Genomic DNA, 19,088 nt, shown 5'->3' with positions numbered 1-19,088 from the left:
GATTGCGGGGAAAGTGAAGATTACCCTACTATCTGGATTTTTTTTAAAGTAGAGTAGTATTGCACCCCTGCTAGATATAATCCGATAGAAGGTGTTGATGACAGTAAGCCAAAAACGCCATTAATTAAATGGTCTTATCTGTGCCGCTCCTTGGGTGGAGAAGAGAATTTTTTTTTAAGCTGTTCCAACCGGTCTTGTAATTTTCGTCTGTGTTGGCAGACAGTGATCTTTGTACGAGGGAATTGGCTGATGAAATGAAGTGTGCTAATCCATGCGTAGGGTATTGAACTCTGGAGGGGATAATCCTGTTGACTCCACCTCTGGCATGACCTGAAAGAAATGTTGGAAATTGAAGTGTGATACAGCATCAGCGGTGAAATTCTAAATGCCCTGGATATGTCTGCATGATACTTGCTCCACATCAATGGCACCCCCCCCAGCTCCCCAGGGGCTATTCCACATCCCGGATACGACAGTGTCACACCATCTTGAGGTTGACTTGCCTGAAAGCAGAGTCACACCGGACCAGCACTCCTGTCCGCCCTGAACGCACAGGTGGATCAGTGGCTGACTCTGCACCAACTGGAGATCGGCAAAGTGGTGTGTGACAACGGAAGCAATTTGTTGGCGGCATTGAATTTGGGCAAGTTGACACATGTGCCGTGCATGGCACATGTGTGTAATCTGATCGTACGCCGCTTTGTGCATAAGTACCCAAGCTTACAGGATGTCCTCAAGCAGGCCAGGAAGGTGTGTGGCCATTTCAGGCGTTCCTACACGGCCATGGCACACTTTTCAAATATCCAGCGGCGAAACAACATGCCAGTGAGGCGCTTGATTTGCGACAGCCCGACACGTTGGAATTCAACACTCCTAATGTTTGACCGCCTGCTCCAACAAGAAAAAGCAGTCAACGAGTATTTGTATGACCGGAGTGCTAGGACAGCCTCTGCGGAGCTGGGAATTTTTTTGCCACGTTACTGGACGCTCATGCGCAATGCCTGTAGGCTCATGCGTCCTTTTGAGGAGGTGATAAACCTAGTCAGTCGCACCGAAGGCACCATCAGCGACATCATCACATTTGTTTTCTTCCTGGAGTGTGCCCTGCGAAGAGTGCTGGATCAGGCTGTAGATGAGCGTGAAGAGGAAGAGGAAGAGTTGTGGTCACCATCATCACCACCAGAAACAGCCTTATCAGCATTGTTTGCTGGACCTGCGGCAATGTTGGAAGAGGAGTCTGAGGAAGAGGAGTCAGAGGAGGAATGTGGCTTTGAGGAGTAGGAAGACCAACCACAGCAGGCATCCCAGGGTGCTCGTTGTCACCTATCTGGTACCCGTGGTGTTGTACGTGGCTGGGGGAAGAATAGACTTTCAGTGAGATCAGTGAGGACGAGGAACGGGACATGAGGAGCTCGGCATCCAACCTTGTGCAAATGTGGTCTTTCATGCTGTCGTGCCTGTTGAGGGACCCTTGTATAAAAAGGCTGAAGGAGAACGACCTGTACTGGGTGGCCACGCTACTAGACCCCTGGTATAAGCAGAAAGTGCCTGAAATGTTGTTACCGAATTACCGTAGGTCGGAAAGGATGCAGCAGTTCCAAAATAAATTAAAAAGTATGCTTTACACAGCATATAAGGGTAATGTCACAGCACAACGTAAATCTAACAGGGGAAGAGGTGAAAGTAATCCTCCTCCTACCACGACCACGCCGGCAAGGACAGGATGCTTTACAGACGTGTTGTTGATGCAGGACATGCAGAGCTTTTTAAGTCCTATGCATCGCCACAGCCCTTCGGGGTCCACCCCGAGAGAACGACTCAACCGACAGGTAGCAGACTACCTTGCCTTAACTGCAGATATCGACACTCTGAGGAGCGATGAACCCCTTGACTACTGGGTGTGCAGGCTTGACCTGTGGCCTGAGCTATCCCAATTTGCGATAGAACTTCTGGCCTGCCCCGCTTCAAGTGTCCTGTCAGAAAGGGCCTTCAGTGCAGCAGGAGGTATTGTCACTGAGAAGAGAAGTCGCCCAGGTCCAAAAAGTCTAGATTACCTCACATTTATTAAGATGAATGAGGCATGGATCCCAAAGGGACTGACAGTGGGCGATACATTGGACTAAAAAAGACCTGATGAGATGAGCTGCCTTGGGCTAAAAATAGTCCACACGCTGCTGTATTTTATCTCTGCATTCCGGATGACTTGCGTGACTTATCCGCCACCAACTAGGGTTCAAGACGCAATGTTTTAGTGCACTTTCTGCCTGGAAAACATACATTTTTCAGCTGCTGCAACAATACCTAATTTTTCAGGCATGTGTACATGTCTAATTTTTCTGGCCTCGGGTGCTGCACTGTGGCTGCAAAAACAAAACAAAAAAAAAAGGCACATACATGTGTCAATTCCCCTTCGCGATCGTTAGGGGACGTAACAGGGATTAAACTGATAGGAATAGTACTACTTAACATACCACTCATATTGGGATTGCACAGTACATTACACGGCGCACGCGCAGTACCCCAAATTGGAAGTAGGAGGACCAACCAAGCATCTTTTTCCATGTCCTGGTTCCTAAAATCTATTCCATAGACCGGCCCCTGATAGGGGAAGTAACAGGGATTAAACTGATAGTAATAGTACAACTTAAACACACCACTCATATCTGGTGGCACAGTACATTGCAAGCCGTACGCGCAGTGACCCAAATTGGAAGTAAGAGGACCGACCAAGCATCTTTTTCCATCTCCTGGTTCCTAAAATCTATTCCATACACCGGCCCCTAATAGGGGACAAAACAGAGATTAAACTGGTAAGAACAGATTTTTTTTTTATTTAAAAAAAAAGAGGACAGCCTCTGCGGAGCTGGGTATTATTTGGCCGCTTTACTGAACGCTCATGCACAATGTCTGTAGGCTCATGCCTCCTTTTGCGGAGGTAACAAACCTGGTCAGTCAAACCCAAGGCAACATCATCGACCTCATCCCATATGCGTTTTTTCTGGAGCGTGCCCTGCAAAGAGTGCTGGATCAGGCCGTAGATGAGCATGAAGAGGAAGAGTTGTGGTCACCATCACCACCAGAAGCAGCCTTGTCGTCGTTAATTGCTGAACCTGCAGCAACGAAGAGAGAGGAGTCTGAAGAAGAGGAGTCAGAGGAGGAAGGTGGCTTTGAGGAGGTGGAAAACCAACCACAGCAGCGGTCCCAGGGGGCTTGTTGTCACCTTTCGGGGACTTCTGGTGTTGTACGTGGCTGGGTGGAGGAAGAGACCTTCAATGACTGTCAGTGAAGACAAGGAACGGGACATGGCTAGCTTGGTATCCAACCTTGTGCAAATGGGGAGTTTGCGGTTGTGCAAATGGACTGTTTGCGGTTGTTTGCGGTGAGTTAAACGGGGAGTTTGGTCTGTCACTGTGAAACGGGCGTAAACCTTACACTACCTGATTGATACAACATCATACTTGATGTTTTAAAGCACGTTATTCCAAACAATTTAGGAATGTTAGGTGATTTATACCCTTTATGGATTAAAACCTGACTCTGTGTCAACTACGTAATTTTTCATGGGAGTTTTGCCATGGATCCCCCTCCGGCATGCCACAGTCCAGGTGTTAGTCCCCTTGAAACAACCTTTCCATCACTATTGTGGCCAGAAAGAGTCCCTGTGTGTTTTAAAATTCACCTGCCTATTGAAGTCAATGGCGGTTCGCCCATTCGCAAACGGAAAATTTTATGTTCGCGACATCTCTAGTCACAAGGAGGGAGAAACACTGTATTCCCAGGCACCCCTTCCACCACAAAAAAGGGCATATGGTTAATTCTCCCTTTTCTCATCCTCCTGCTCCTCCTCTATCATATCAACATGCTTATTAGGCTGTTCTTGCTCCTAATCTTTTAGAGGGTCAGCTCAGCAGCGGGCCCTCACCCGTAATGTTTTAGAGGGTCACCAGCAGGCCCTCACCCATAATGTTTTTGAGGGTCACCAGAAGGCCCTGAACTATAATGTTTTAGAGGGTCAGCTGAGCAGCAGACCCTTACTCCTACATTCTTAGATGGTCAGCTCGGCAGCAAGCCCTCGCCCACAAGATTTTTTAGATGATCAGCTCAGCAGTAGGCCGTGATGAAATTTGTTTTCTCCGAAGTCTTGCGAGACTTCATTGATTAACTTCAGCATTTGATTTTTCAACTTGAAAACCATTTTAAAACTGGGATCTGAAGTCGGCTTCGCTACCCAGGTACTAGTAGGTACAGAAGCCGACTTCGGATCCCAGTTTTAAAATTGCTTTCAAGTTGAAAAATCAACGTCCAAAGTTATTTACCGAAGTCTCACAAGACTTTGCAGATAGCAAATTTCCCGTAGGCTATACGGAAGGATCTCCATACAGTATTTAAATGAATTTTTGACCGAAGCTACTTAGAATCTATGATCCAAAGCTTTCTTCGCTCAACACTTTTTATTACCACAAATCATGTTCACTGTTAAAGAAATTCAACTGCCAATATATTAGGATTTTTAATGCATAGACAATTCTATTAAATATTGTGGTCTTTTTTCACTTTATATAAAAACACCACTACTCTTGTCCGTGGGGGGAAAAGTCTCATTTACGAAAAAGCTTCCATTAATTCCCACTAATTAGTCTCACGTGCCTTTTTCACAACTAAATGTTAATATACAAGCTTCCTGAAATATAATTCATTCTTTAATAAAAGGATATATAAACTAGATTAGATTATTGTAAAATACAACAAAGCAGCCAACTAGGGAATGGGATGGGAATGGGAAGTGCAAATGCTGCCACCAAAAAGACCTGAGATTTACATCTTACTAATTCTCTACACCCTTAATTAAAAATAATTTAGACCTTAAATCGCAAAAAGAATTGACTGATACCATATCACATTGACTGTTTTTAACCATGGGCACTTAACGTAGGTTTGGACCCCCTTTTGCTGTCCTAACTAACCCACTCTTCTTGTGTACTCACATAATTTCTTCAGTTATGGAAAACAGCAACAGAACCTTTGTGACAGAATTCATCCTTTTGGCTTTCTCAGAGTTCCATCAGTATCAAATTTTACTTTTAACTCTTTTCCTATTTGTGTATATTGTTTATATTGCTGGAACTATGACCATTCTTCTGTTGATCATAGTGGAACAGTCTCTCCATGTGCCCATGTATTTTTTTATTAGCGTATTCGCTGCTGAAGAAATTCTGTTTATGTCTGTTGTGTTTCCAAAGCTGTTAGTCATCCTAATAGTACGTGATCAGAAAATATCCTTCGTAGGTTGTTCTGTACAGTTATATTCCTATCTGACCTTGGGACAAGTTGTAAGTTTATGCATCTTGATAATGGCTTATGATAGGCACTTGGCCATTAACAAGCCATTGCACTATAAAGTAATTATGAATCAAACCCTCTGTATAGGATTAGTAATTATTTCATGGATTTTTAGCTTGTCTAGCTCTTTAATTTTGACACTGTTTACAGTGTTTTTGGATTTTTGTGGCCCTAATGAGATCAATAATTTCTTCTGTGATGCGGGTCCAGTGCAGAGTCTGGCATGTTCAGATACATATGTCATCAAGGCGATGACAACCACAGCTGCCGCCAAAATAACCATTGTCCCATTCATGATAATTGTTGGGTTCTACACCAAAATCATTATAACTGTTTCCAAGGTAAAGAGTTCTTTAGGGAAACAGAAAGCGTTCTCCACATGTTCATCTCATCTTATAGTCACCATGGTATTTTTCTTCACGGCCTTTGCTAAATATCTTAGACCTTATGACATTAGAAGTAATAAATATTATTCTCTCATTTACTTTCTGATTAATCCAGTAGTCAACCCTTTTATATATGCCTTAAGAAATAGAGATGTGAAAAATGTTCTAAAAAATATCTTGAACACAAAAAGTAAAATTACCTATGGCTAAGGCCTCCAAAGCATCAGAAGTAGTGATGAGTAGTGATAAGCGGCAGGGGCAATATTCGATTTTGCGAATGTATGGACAAATATTCATCATATATTTGTAAATTTGCGAATTTGCTATCTTCGTTCATAATTTTTTTTATTTCAAAAATCGCTTAATGCGCATTCGCAAAAACAGGCATGGCCTAGCAACTGTTTTAGAACTACCTGAAGTTCGAGGCGATTGAAAAAGATGGTCGGAAGAAATTTTCGAGACAGTGAGGAAGAACTCCTGATCACTGTAAGTAATTTCACATTACACCAGTGTATTTGATTACATTTCACATGCATGTCAGACCAATCGCTTTACAGTATATGCCGATAGTGTTATAAAATATTTGCGATTGTGAAAATCGGCACTTATGATGTGAATGTTTTTTTTGCAAAACATACAACTTCACTTTTTATCAGGTCTAAGTAGATATTACTGATCGGTGCACTAAGTATTGCTGTGACATCACAGCGCTATGTCTGTAGCATGTATATAGCAAGTGGTCGGATCTGAAGAGGAGGAATTTGAAGTGGATCAGAGAGATCCGTGACAGAATATGCCCAGGTACAATGCTTACATTACTTTTGTATCTCTCGCCAACACTCTGTAATGTATATATACAGTTAGGAAAATAAGTATTTCATCCCTTTACAAATGATTACTTATTAACTGGAGCAAATCAGCCGGTTACATCATACATCTCTACCTCGCCATGAGTGTATATATATATATATATATATATATATATAAAATCACAAATACCACAGCAGCACAGTCAGACCGCATACACTGGGTGCAACTCCTCACAGAGGTCGGCTTCTCCTCCACGATACGTACTTTCCAAATAACGAGGCAGCACTTCCAGATTTCAGTGACAGGGTGAAGACCCCAAAACTTTATTCCCAGCAACGTTTCGGCCTACTCAATAAGGCCTTTGTCAAGCTATACAACAGTGCTTACTACTGGGTATATACAGGGAGTGCAGAATTATTAGGCAAGTTGTATTTTTGAGGATTAATTTTATTATTGAACAACAACCATGTTCTCAATGTACCCCAAAAACTCATTAATATCAAAGCTGAATATTTTTGGAAGTAGTTTTTAGTTTGTTTTTAGTTTTAGCTATTTTAGGGGGATATCTGTGTGTGCAGGTGACTATTACTGTGCATAATTATTAGGCAACTTAACAAAAAACAAATATATACCCATTTCAATTATTTATTTTTACCAGTGAAACCAATATAACATCTCAACATTCACAAATATACATTTCTGACATTCAAAAACAAAGCAAAAACAAATCAGTGACCAATATAGCCACCTTTCTTTGCAAGGACACTCAAAAGCCTGCCATCCATGGATTCTGTCAGTGTTTTGATCTGTTCACCATCAACATTGCGTGCAGCAGCAACCACAGCCTCCCAGACACTGTTCAGAGAGGTGTACTGTTTTCCCTCCTTGTAAATCTCACATTTGATGATGGACCACAGGTTCTCAATGGGGTTCAGATCAGGTGAACAAGGAGGCCATGTCATTAGATTTTCTTCTTTTATACCCTTTCTTGCCAGCCACGTTGTGGAGTACTTGGACGCGTGTGATGGAGCATTGTCCTGCATGAAAATCATGCAGACTTCTTCCTGTACCACTGCTTGAAGAAGGTGTCTTCCAGAAACTGGCAGTAGGACTGGGAGTTGAGCTTGACTCCATCTTCAACCCAAAAAGGCCCCACAAGCTCATCTTTGATGATACCAGCCCAAACCAGTACTCCACCTCCACCTTGCTGGCGTCTGAGTCGGACTGGAGCTCTCTGCCCTTTACCAATCCAGCCATCTGGCCCATCAAGACTCACTCTCATTTCATCAGTCCATAAAACCTTACAAAAATCAGTCTTGAGATATTTCTTGGCCCAGTCTTTACGTTTCAGCTTGTGTGTCTTGTTCAGTGGTGGTCGTCTTTCAGCCTTTCTTACCTTGGCCATGTCTCTGAGTATTGCACACCTTGTGCTTTTGGGCACTCCAGTGATGTTGCAGCTCTGAAATATGGCGAAACTGGTGGCAAGTGGCATCTTGGCAGCTGCACGCTTGACTTTTCTCAGTTCATCGGCAGTTATTTTGCGCCTTGGTTTTTCCACACGCTTCTTGCGACCCTGTTGACTATTTTGAATGAAACGCTTGATTGTTCGATGATCACGCTTCAGAAGCTTTGCAATTTTAAGAGTGCTTGCATCCCTCTGCAAGATATCTCACTATTTTTGACTTTTCTGAGCCTGTCAAGTCCTTCTTTTGACCCATTTTGCCAAAGGAAAGGAAGTTGCCTAATAATTATGCACACCTGATATAGGGTGTTGATGTCATTAGACCACACCCCTTCTCATTACAGAGATGCACATCACCTAATATGCTTAATTGGTAGTAGGCTTTCGAGCCTATACAGCTTGGAGTAAGACAACATGCATAAAGAGGATGATGTGGTCAAAATACTCATTTGCCTAATAATTCTGCACGTAGTGTATACCCACAAATCAATATACAATCAGTGAAATTAGTGAATACACAGCTAAGCAGCTAAGTAAAGAAAAACGAGTGGCCATCATTACTTTAAGAAATGAAGGTCAGTCAGTCCGAAAAATTGGGAAAACTTTGAAAGTGTAGTCTCAAAAACCATCAAGTGCTACAAAGAAACTGGCTCACATGCGTACCTCCCCAGGAAAGGAAGACCAAGAGTCACCTCTGCTGCGGAGGATAAGTTCATCCGAGTCACCAGCCAGAAATCGCAGTTTAACAGCAGCTCAAATTAGAGACCAGGTCAATCCCACACAGAGTTCTAGCAGCAGACACATCTCTAGAACAACTGTTAAGAGGAGACTGTGTGAATCAGGCCTTCATGGTAGAATATCTGCTAGGAAACCACTGCTAAGGACAGGCAACAAGCAGAAGAGACTTGTTTGGGCTAAAGAACACAAGGAATGGACATTAGACCAGTGGAAATCTGTGCTTTGGTCTGATGAGTCCAAATTTGAGATCTTTGGTTCCAACCACCGTGTCTTTGTGCGACGCAGAAAAGGTGAACGGATGGACTCTACATGCCTGGTTCCCACCGTGAAGCATGGAGGAGGAGGTGTGATGGTGTGGGGGTGCTTTGCTGGTGACACTGTTGGGGATTTATTCAAAATTGAAGGCATACTGAACCAGCATGGCTACCACAGCATCTTGCAGCGGCATGCTATTCCATCCGGTTTGCGTTTAGTTGGACCATCATTTATTTTTCAACAGGACAATGACCCCAAACACACCTCCAGGCTGTGTAAGGGCTATTTGACCATGAAGGAGAGTGATGGGGTGCTGCGCCAGATGACCTGGCCTCCACAGTCACCGGACCTGAACCCAATCGATATGTTTTGGGGTGAGCTGGACCTCAGAGTGAAGGCAAAAGGGCCAACAAGTGCTAAGCATCTCTGCGAACTCCTTCAAGACTGTTGGAAGACCATTTCAGGCGACTACCTCTTGAAGCTCATCAAGAGAATGCCAAGAGTGTGCAAAGCAGTAATCAAAGCAAAAGGTGGCTTCTTTGAAGAACCTAGAATATGACATATTTTCAGTTGTTTCACACTTTTTTGTTATGTATATAATTCCACATGTGTTAATTCATAGTTTTGATGCCTTCAGTGTGAATCTACAATTTTCATAGTCATTAAATTAAAGAAAACTCTTTGAATGAGAAGGTGTGTCCAAACTTCTGTATATTTATACACACAGCGAGGTACATATATATATAATGTAACTGGCTGATTTTGTGTGTTTTTTTACACACACAGAAATATATATGTGTGTGTGTGTGTGTGTACAGTACACATTAAAGTGAGCCATGTTTATGGAAAGGTTGAGAGACATAGGAGGCTAGTAATGAGCTGAATACTGAGAGGTGGCAGGCAATAATTTGTAATAAAACTAAATATCACACCTTAAAGAGTTAATATCACCAGAACTGAAAGTGAAAGAAACTTGCGCAAGTTCCTCAATTCTCTGCACTGTTTTTCTTCTTCTCCTGAGATCTTGTATTTCTATAGGCTGTGTACAGCTTTCAGGTAAGACGTTCATCTCACTTACAGTATATACTGTATATATAGGGTCACTTGTTCTATGGTGGGGGTATCACCCTGCTCCATGATATAAGGGGGTCACAAACTTCCAGGCAGATCCAGTTCTAGGTCAGGGCGTTAATACTGACTGAAGGAAATACGGATGTGAAACATAGGACGAGCTGCAGTTATATAGTGTAACTAGAGATGATTGAAGTTTTGAAAAATATTTTCAGCTGATTCGCCGAACTTCGACAAGAAATTTCATTTTTTTCCGGAAAGTAATTTGTCACGAATCGCGATAAATCAGGTATACCCAGGCCACTCTGCCTAATCAAATTCATCCCACTTGGTGGCCCAATGTCAGTGTGAAGGCTTGGAAGTTAAACTGCAGGGTGAGTGCAGGGAGAGGGTATCGCTCTGTGCATTACGTCCTAGTGCACGCACATTCAAAGTTAATCCGTTCTGTCCTGTCAGTATTACAGGTGTGATATATCGCCATCTACATCACTGTGCAGTGCACTAAGGGCTCGTTCACTCGACCGTGCCGTTTTTTGCGGTCCGCAAATTGCGGATCCGCAAAAAACAGATGCCGCCAGTGTTCCTTCCGCAATTTGCGGAACGGAACAGGTGGCCCATTATAGAAATGCCTATTCTTGTCCACAAAACAGACAAGAATAGGACAGGACTCATAATTTTTGCGGGGCCACGGAACGGAGCAACAGATGAAGATAGCACACGAAGTGCTGTCTGCATCTTTTGCGGAGTCGCTTCGTGACAAATCAAATTTTTCCTAAACTTCGGATTTAATTTGAATGTTTTGCTTCACTCAACAAGAGTAGTAATACTACCATATATTATGTGGGAATTATTAATGCCCCCATATATGACATATAAGCTGATACTACACCAGTACATGATGTGTGAGGTAATAATACAGCTGATACTACACCAGTACATGATGCATAGGCTGATACTACACCATTGCGTGATGTGTGAGGTAATATAACCCCTATATATGATGTATAAGCTGATACTACACCACTACATGATATGTGAGGTAATAATACCACTATTTATGATGTATAAGCTTATACTACACTAGTGCATGATGTGTGAGGTAATAATACAGCTGATATTACACCAGTACATGATATGTGAGCTAATAATACCCCTCTATATGATGTAGAAGCTGATACTACACCAGTGCATGATGTGTGAGGTAATAATACAGCTGATACTACACCAGTACATGATGTATAGGCTAATACTACACCATTGCGTGATGTGTGAAGAAATATAACCCCTATATTTGATTTAGAAGCTGATACTACACCAGTGCATGTTATGTGAGGTAATAATACTCCATATAGGATGTAGAAGCTGATACTACTCCAGTACATGATGTACTAGGTAGTAATACTCACAATACATAGACAAGACCCTATCTGGGAAGGGTTTACGTTAATCAACAAAAGAAGCCTACTTAGGCTAAAAACCTCACTTATCTCAGATATTAAAACTTAACTTTTACTATCTTTGTTAAGAATTACTAAGTAATTTTCACGGTGTCAACAAATCCCCAAAAAGTTGGGACAAGTAGCAATAAGAGGCTGGAAAAAGTTAATTTGAGCATAACGAAGAGCTGGAAGACCAATTAACACTAATTAGGTCAATTGGCATCATGATTGGGTATAAAAAGAACTTCTCAGAGTGGCAGTGTCTCTCAGAAGCCAAGACGGGTAGAGGATCACCAATTCCCACAATGTTGCGCAGAAAGATAGTGGAGCAATATCAGAAAGGTGTTACCCAGCGAAAAACTGCAAAGACTTTGCATCTATCATCATCAACTGTGCATAACATCATCCGAAGATTCAGAGAATCTGGAACAATCTCTGTGCGTAAGGGTCAAGGCCGTAAAACCATACTGGATGCCCGTGATCTCCGGGCCCTTAAACGACACTGCACCACAAACAGGAATGCTACTGTAAAGGAAATCACAGAATGGGCTCAGGAATACTTCCAGAAACCATTGTCAGTGAACACAATCCACCGTGCCATCCGCCGTTGCCAGCTGAAACTCTACAGTGCAAAGAAGAAGCCATTTCTAAGCAAGATCCACAAGCTCAGGCGTTTTCACTGGCCCAGGGATCATTTAAAATGGAGTGTGGCAAAATGGAAGACTGTTCTGTGGTCAGACGAGTCACGATTCGAAGTTCTTTTTGGAAATCTGGGACGCCATGTCATCCGGACCAAAGAGGATAAGGACAACCCTAATTGTTATCAACGCTCAGTTCAGAAGCCTGCATCTCTGATGGTATGGGGTTGCATGAGTGCGTGTGGCATGGGCAGCTTGCATGTCTGGAAAGGCACCATCAATGCAGAAAAATATATTCAGGTTCTAGAACAACATCTGCTCCAATCCAGACGTCATCTCTTTCAGGGAAGACCCTGCATTTTTCAACAAGATAATGCCAGACCACATTCTGCATCAATCACAACATCATGGCTGCGTAGGAGAAGGATCCGGGTACTGAAATGGCCAGTCTGCAGTCCAGATCTTTCACCTATAGAGAACATTTGGCGCATCATAAAGAGGAAGGTGCAACAAAGAAGGCCCAAGACGATTGAACAGTTAGAGGCCTGTATTAGACAAGAATGGGAGAGCATTCCTATTTCTAAACTTGAGAAACTGGTCTCCTCGGTCCCCAGACGTCTGTTGAGTGTTGTAAGAAGAAGGGGAGATGCCACACAGTGGTGAAAATGGCCTTGTCCCAACTTTTTTGGGGATTTGTTGACACCATGAAATTCTGATTCAACATATTTTTCCCTTAAAATGGTACATTTTCTCAGTTTAAACTTTTGTTCCGTGATTTATGTTCTATTCTGAATAAAATATTAGAAGTTGGCACATCCCACATCATTGCATTCAGTTTTTATTCACGATTTGTATAGTGTCCCAACTTTTTTGGAATCCGGTTTGTAGATGATTCTATGTAACTGACACTGCTCACTCTTGGACAGGCTCCGCTAATCTTGTACTACACTAATTGCTGGAACTGACACGGACATCAGAGTCTAAAACACTAAATAGTGTCCCCCAACATGTTTCGCCAGCTAATCTGGCTTCATCAGGGGTAACGGACAGAAGTAATAGTAGTACTCCATATATGATGTAGAAGCTGATACTGCACCAGTACATGATATGTGAGGTAATCATACCCCTAAATATGATGTAGAAGCTAATATTACAGCACTGCATGATGTGTGAGATAATATTGTCTCTATATACGGTATGATGTAGAAGCTGATACTGCACCAGTACATGATGTGTGAGGTAATAATACTCCCATATATGATGCAGAAGCTGATACTACACAGTACATGATGTGTGAGGTAATAATACTCCCATATATAATGTAGAATCTGATACGACATCAGTACATGATGTGTGAGGTAATAATTAGACATGAGTGAATCGAAGCTGACGAAGTGGAATTAGATCCGAAATTCTGGAAGAATTCGATTCGCACCAAAGCAAATTTCCTGGAGCTTCGTAGTAACAAATTGAATTTTTTCCTAAAATGGCTGCTGCACGTGTGAGGACATGGAGCAAGGAACTCTGGGAATGCCATGCATGCAGCCAATCACCAGCCAGCCAGCCCTGTGATGTCACAGCCCTATAAATAGCCTCTGCCATCTTAGATTCTGCCATTTACCAGTGTACTTAGTGCAGGGAGAGATGTCTGCAGGCACTAGGGACAGTGTTCGAAAAAACATAATTGTGCTAAAAAAACGATTTACAAGTGGCAGGGCAAGATTATTCAAGGTGTAGGGATAGGATAGGGAGGAATCATTCCATAGTATTTATTTTGAACATGGTTCAGTAGGGCAGGTTACAGCCTCGGTAATAGGAACAATCCTATTACACCTTGCTGTACTGACTGGGGATCCAAATTGCCATTATACAGCTTTGTAATTCCAGCAAACCGTTCTTATTAGGGTGCAAGTGCTGTTTGATACAGCCATTAACAGGGTTTATTAGAAGGAAAAATGGATATGTCTTATTTGCCCTTGTGCGGTGCAGTTATATGTTATAAAGTATTTTTGGCTTGTATTAGTGGGAAAAAAAGGGCTTATTAGCTTTTGTGTGGTGAAGTGCTAAAATAATAATAGCCCTTTTTGTTGTGTATTAGTGGCAATAGTAAAATATATTTGCTGTTCAGCGGTGCAGTTATCTGTTCTAAAGCCCTTTTGTCATGTATTAGTTGAAAAAGAAAAAAATATATTTGCCGGTCAGTGGTGCAGTTATAGGTTTTAAAACCTTTTGTGGTGTGTATCAGTGGAAAAAGAACAAACATATTTGCTGATCAGCGGTGCAGTTATCTGTTCTAAAGCCCTTTTTATTATGTATTATTTGAAAAAGAAAAGTAATATGTTCTAAAGCCTTTTGTGGCATGTATTAGTAGAAAGATATATAGATATTTGCCGTTTAGTGGGGCAGTTATCTGTTCTAAATCCTTTTGTGGCATGTATTAGTGGCAAAATAAAAATATATTTGCCGGTCAGCGGTACAGTCATATGTTTTAAAGCCTTTTGTGGCGTGTATTAGTGGAAAAATAAAAATATATATTTGCCGGTCAGCGTTGCACATATATGTTGAAAAGCCTTGTGTAATGTAAAATAAAAAAAAGTTAGGGCCTAATTGCTATTCAGCAGTGCAGTTATATATTCTAAAGCCCTTTTTGCCCTGTATTAGTGGCAAAAGAAAATCTGGAATTAGACTTACCGGTAATTCTGGTCACACAGGAGATTGACCCATGACCTCTGTAGGGGCAGGAACAGAGAAGAGGTTAAATTGCCCCCTCCCACCACCACTCCTCAGTGTTTCAAAGATTACTAAGTGCCAGAATCATAAACAAAATAATTCAAGGTATTACATCATACCACAAAAGGGAAAACACAAGGTATTACTTCATACCAATAAAAAGAGGAAGGGAATTATGGGCTGTCATGGTGATTTCATGGAAACAGAGTCTAATTCCAGATTTCAATTTCATCACCATGAGAGCCACACAGGAGAACTATAAAATTATACATCTAGGGAGGGGGGGGGGGGCAACCGCTTGAAGACTTTCCGTCCATATGAAAGGTCGGAGGACCTGGATAAGTCAAGGCAGTAATGTTTAACAAAAGTGTTTATGCTTGACCTGCATAGTGTGGCTGCCCTGTATATGTCTTCTAGGAAAGCTCCTGCTTTTTCTGCAAAAGTGGTGGAAACTGCTCTAGTGGAATGAGCCCAAACATTTGCGGGTGGATCCAGGTTCTGAAGTTTGTAGCAGAGAGAGATGGTATCTTTAATCCATCTGGCAATAGAGGATTTAGAGACTTTTAAGCCCTTATTCTTTCCTGCAAACTGGATGAGAAGAGATTATCAGATTTCCTAAAGTCTTTTGTGGCTTCCAGATATTTTACTACGGTACGTCTGACGTCAAGAGTATAGAAGTCGCTTTCCTTCTGTTTTTTTTGATTTGTCGCAAAAAGAGGGGAGGATGATTTCCTGGCTTCTGTGATAGTTGAAAAATACCTTGGGTAAGAATCCTGGATCCAGTTTTAAAACGATCTTGTCGTCGGAGATAGTGAGATATGGTTCTCTTAGGAGAGTGCTTGTATCTCTCCCAGTCTCCTGGCTGAGGTAATGGCGATGAGAAAGGTGGTTTTGAAGGAGAGTAATTTCATTGTGCAGTCTTCCAGGGGTTCAAAAGGAGAATGCATAAGTTGGTTTAGGACTAGGTTTAGGTCCCAGTTAGGAGTACGAGATCTTAAGGAGGGCCTTAACCTGATTGCTGCTCTAATAAACCGCTTAACCCACCTATGATCAGCGAGACTGGTGTCGAAGAAGGTACTAAGTGCGGAGATTTGCACTTTCAATGTAGAGGGTCTAAGTCCAAGCTCTAGACCGTTCTGTAAGAAGTCAAGGATCTTCTGGATGTTAGAACGAAACCTCAGGTAACCTATCTTCCCAGACCATGCGCAGAACTTCTTCCATATTTTTAGATATATTGCGGATGTTACTTTCTTCCGACAGCATTTCATTGTGGATATGACCAGAGAGACCTTAGTGTTTTAGTATTGTGACCTCAGGATCCAGGCTGTGAGCTTGAGGAACTCTGGATGAGGGTGAAGAATAGGCTCTTGATGAAGAATGTCTTGGATGGGCGGTAACTTCCAGAGTTCCTCTATTGCTAGTTTCTGAAGTAGGGGGAACCAGCTCCTCTTTGGCCAAAAAGGAGTGATCAGTATAACTGTCGTCCTCCTTTCCATGATTTTCTGAATTATTCTCGGAATCAGGGGGAGAGGGGCAAAGGCGTATGCCAAACCCCAATTTCATATTAGTGAGAGAGCATCGATTTTCCAGGGGTGGTCTCTTGGGTTCAGCAAACAGAATGTTCTTAGTTTTGTATTTTTTCTTGAGGCGAACAGGTCTATCATGGGGAGGCCCCATCTCCTGGTTATCGTCTCTAACACCTCCTGTTTTAATGACCACTCTGACTGGTCTATTTTCTGTCTGCTGAGGAAGTCTGCTTTCTGATTCAGAGAGCCCTTCAAGTGGACTACTGGGCAGAGAAAGAAGTGAAATCTATCTCAAGAGAATATTTCTTCCGCAATACTCTGGAGTCTTTTTGAACGTGTACCTCCCTGGTGCCTGAGGTATGAAACAGTCGTCATGTCATGCTGTCCAATAGGATCTTTACATGGCGGTCCTTTAGAAACTCCCTAGCTGTGTTCAGGGTCTTCCAGACAGCGTACAGCCATGTTTATGGAAAGGTTGAGAGACATAGGAGGCTAGTAATGAGCTGAATACTGAGAGGTGGCAGGCAATAATTTGTAAGAAAACTAAATATCACACCTTAAAGGGTTAATATCACCCGAACTGAAAGTGAAAGAAACGTGCGCAAGTTCCTGTTTTTCTTCTTCTCCGGAGATCTTGTATTTCTATAGGCTGTGTACAGCTTTCAGGTAAGACGTTCATCTCACTTACAGTATATACTGTATATATAGGGTCACTTGTTCTATGGTGGGGGTATCACCCTGCTCCATGATATAAGGTGGTCATAAACTTTGCTCCATGGGACTCCCCATGACAAGTTTATTTCCACTAACCACCAGGATAGGGATATCTTCACAGCGCTTGGGATCTGCAATCTGTAGTCTAAAGATCCAAGTTTTTTGTTCCACAGATCCAGAAGCCAGTTTTGCATGACACGATAGTGGGCCTGAGCCTATTCTACTGAGGGGATGCAAGAAGTTAGGAGGCCCAAGAGGCTCATTGCCTCTCTTATAGAACATTCTCTTTTTGTTTGGAATCTTCTGACCTTTTGTTTGAGGGACTGGATTTTGACCTGAGGGAGAAAAGTCTTTTGCTTTTGTGAGTCCAGGGTTACACCTAGGAAGTTCACACTCGTGGAGGGATGTAGAACAGATTTTGATCTCTTCACTATCCAGCCCAGCTCCGACAGACGGGACAAGAAAATTTCTAGGTGTGGTAGATAGTGTTGAGCGCGAATATTCGAATTGCGATTTTTTTTCTCGAATATCGCAATTTCGAGATTTCGCGAATATTTAGAATATCGTTCTATATATTCACGAATTCGAATATTCTTTTTTTTTTTTTTTTATTATTATATTTTTTTCTTTCCCACTTCTCTAAAGTTGTTCTTACCTGTCCTTTGGATTCCTGGCTTCCTGGCTGCTCCAGTCAGTGGCGTTTTCAACTTACTGCTATATTCCATATTAGCTAAATTACAATCTAATCTATATGTGTATTTTACGAAATTTCGCAAAAGCCGAAATTGCGATGCGAGTAATATAACACGAAATAATCGTATGAAGATTTCAATTTAGCACTGCTATATTCCATATTCTAGCCTAATATGGAATATAGCTGTGCTAAGTTAGCACTGCTATATTCCATATTAGGCTAGAATATGGAATATAGCAGTGCAAAGTTGAAATCTTCATGCGATTATTTAGTGTTATATTACTCGCATCGCAATTTCGGCTTTTGCAAATGTTCTTAATATTGCTCTAACTTCGTCTTTTAGAATATTCGTAATATTCTGAAAGACGAAGTTAGAGCAATATTACGAATATTCTAAAAGACGAAGTTAGAGCAAAATTACGAAATTTCGTAAAATAGATTGTATTTAAGCTAATATACTGCTATAGTAATATTTTTTAATAGTGTACATATTTTACAAAACTTACGTTCAGAAGAGGCAAAAAAAAATGAGAGGGGAAAAAAAGGGATTATAGCACTATATTAGCTAAATTACAATCTATATGTGTATTTTACGAAATTTCGTAATATTGCTCTAACTTCGTCTTTTAGTATTTTCGTAATATTCTAAGAGACGAAGTTATAGCAATATCACAAAATTTCGTAAAATACACATATTTGCCTAGCCATAGTCAATTAGCATGGGAACGTTGTCTTATACTATCAAGATAAATAATCGCAATACGCGGAAAAAAAAAAAATCACATATTTTTCGCGATAATTGGAATAATTACGAATATTCGATTTCGACGAATATAACACGAATATTCATTCTAATATTCGCGAAATATCGCGAAATCGAATATGGCACCTCCCGCTCATCACTAGTGGTAGAAGGAGTCTCGTTGAGTTGCCTATGATTAAGAAGTCGTCCAGGTAGGGTACTATGTTGAGTCCTTCCTGTCTCATAGGGGCTACCATCTCTATTACCAGTTATGTGAAAAGTCTCAGGGCAGATGAGATCCCGAACGGGAGGGCTGTGAACTGGAAATGAAGGATCCGGTTATGTAAGTTGTGAACTGCGAATCACAGGAATCTTTGATGGTTGGTAAAGATTGGGATGTGATAATATGCGTCCCTTAAATCGACCGAGCACATGACTGCTCCCATGATTATTAGGGGGATAATCGACTTCAGGGATTCCATTTTGAATTTCCTGTATAGGATAAATTTGTTCAAGTGTTTTAGATTTATTATCTTGTGAAAG

At 41.6% G+C, this 19,088-nt stretch overlaps 1 protein-coding gene across 1 annotated transcript in view; it reads left to right on the top strand.

The window, feature by feature from the left end:
• The first annotated feature begins 9,981 nt into the window (after window positions 1-9,981).
• LOC122921833 (NACHT, LRR and PYD domains-containing protein 3-like) overlaps window positions 9,982-19,088 on the top strand; it is a 51,954-nt gene continuing 42,847 nt past the window's right edge. Inside the window, exon 1 of the mRNA XM_044272095.1 lies at window positions 9,982-10,047. The gene's annotated coding sequence lies outside the window, so the exon portion shown is untranslated. The remainder of the gene's footprint in view (window positions 10,048-19,088) is intronic.

Source organism: Bufo gargarizans, chromosome 11 (genome assembly GCF_014858855.1).
Source record: "Bufo gargarizans isolate SCDJY-AF-19 chromosome 11, ASM1485885v1, whole genome shotgun sequence".
Lineage (NCBI taxonomy): Eukaryota > Metazoa > Chordata > Amphibia > Anura > Bufonidae > Bufo > Bufo gargarizans.
The sequence above is the reverse complement of the archived record's forward strand: the minus strand, read 5'-3'. Positions and strand labels throughout refer to the sequence as shown.